This window comes from Schistocerca serialis, chromosome 8, assembly GCF_023864345.2.
Source record: "Schistocerca serialis cubense isolate TAMUIC-IGC-003099 chromosome 8, iqSchSeri2.2, whole genome shotgun sequence".
Lineage (NCBI taxonomy): Eukaryota > Metazoa > Arthropoda > Insecta > Orthoptera > Acrididae > Schistocerca > Schistocerca serialis.
Window position 1 is genome coordinate 112,747,028 of NC_064645.1, and position 1,971 is coordinate 112,748,998.

Consider the following 1,971-nt stretch of genomic DNA (forward strand, 5'->3'; position numbering starts at 1 on the left):
ATTTTTTCGACTCCAGTGCTCTCTATTTATTAAACGAATCAATATAGAAACTTGGGATGAAATTTAACTTCCACTTCGAAGCTAAAAGTGTTCATTGGTGACTACTGTAAGTTGCCGGTTCCTGTACTTGCAGCAGGAATTCTCCTTCGAGAACCTAACTCGTACGGTCGCTCGTCCATTACCCAACAAGCGAGGAATCAAGATAGAGATAACAGGCAACAAACAGCGTATTACATTCTCCCTTTCAGCCGGAACTATTCATTTACGACGGTGCAACGTGGTTTTCTCCAAGAATGCGATATCGCATATTGCATTACTAAAGCGATCCTACGATTTGTGCCATCACTTCGAGACTCTTTTTGTCTGTGAGAGGACCGCCCTGTACGCATCCCCAAGGCGTAGAGCGTATTATCAAAGTATTAAGTATAATTCTAATTTATTCCTTTCTTATTTTAAATGTGATTCGTAGCAGTTTAGTCTGCGTAACAATCAGAAATTAACTGTTCCTCATTCCGTATGGCGTGATTTGCGACGATATTTGAGTTTCACGCAATACAGCATTCAATTGCAAACAAGCCATTCTGATGGCACTAAACAACGTTTACAGATTTGTAAATTCGGTCTGTGCGTTGATATGGAAGATAACAATGTCCTTTCAGGTTTAGTGTTCAGTGATGAGGGTAAACTTCATTCAACAATAGAAGTGTAGCGACACAACGTAAGAATATGGGTACACAGAAACATAGACTAGCCTTATAGAGGCTCTCCGAAACTTCATGTGCTTTGTGCCGTTATTCGATAACACGATTACGGACCGTTCTTTTTTCAGAGAAGAATATTACAGTAATTTTGTTACCAAAATACCGCGGATCCGGCTTTATTAGTATTTCATTTTCGAACATGACGCAGTACCACCAAAGTGGTACCATCATGTAAATTGTGAGAGCATTTCTCAGTAGTGAGCTGCGTCAAAGACAGACCGAAGTATGGGGGGACGGGCATCCCATTTCATCACTGGAGTCGAAGATCATCTCACTTCACTGTATATGATCCTCATTTTTTTCCCTTTTTATGCGTATTATTTAGTGCTGTGAAGATAGCCAGTGAAGTACTCTCTGATACGAGAAGGGAAAATATAGAAAACAGGGACAGTATTATATTGATCTACTTTAAGATATTTATTTAACATGACGTAACATTGTCTCATGCATCATTTGCTCATTACTGTCTCCCCTGAGGAAACCTTCATCAAAACGTGTAAGCCTGTTTGTATCAATAAATTTGTAAATGTGAGCCGGTGGGTGGCAGTACCTTCCACATCGGAAACTCGTAAAACTGCTTGCGCCATCATTGTGAAATAGCAATTTTCTCCTCTGAGTTTATCTAGCCTTCTCATAGTCACTTTCTATGGTATGTCTGAACATAAGCATTAGCACCAACATTCGAATTAATCTTACTGAATATTTCGCAACCCACATGTATAAATTTCAGTTCAAAGAACATAGTACTACCAACAGGAAAGAGAGAATTGCAGTTACTGTTCTAATATCAGTAGAGTGAACCGCTTTAATTCCTCTTGCTTCCCGAACACACTGCGTCGATCACACTCGGATAAGAATGAAATCAGCTTACGTACTTGAGTAACCACAGCGACACAATAAGCTGGGCTCACAGGCAAACTGGCCGTAGGGTTCCCGTGAGACAGCGTACGTCTGTAGTAACAAGTTGCTAACATTTCGTATAACACTGTCTTGTATGCAATTAGATACAAATACAGTATAAGACATCTAGGCTCCTCCTCTGCCGTTGACTACAGCTATTAATATCCTACTCTATAAAGGAATCTTTTAATAGCATAAGGCAATACATTACTACAAAAATTGACAAACATGTTTTCTATGGTAATGAATACGACTACTTAAAGTCACGTAAAAGTTGTTCTGTTGTTCAGTAGGTGAAAGAATGAAATTT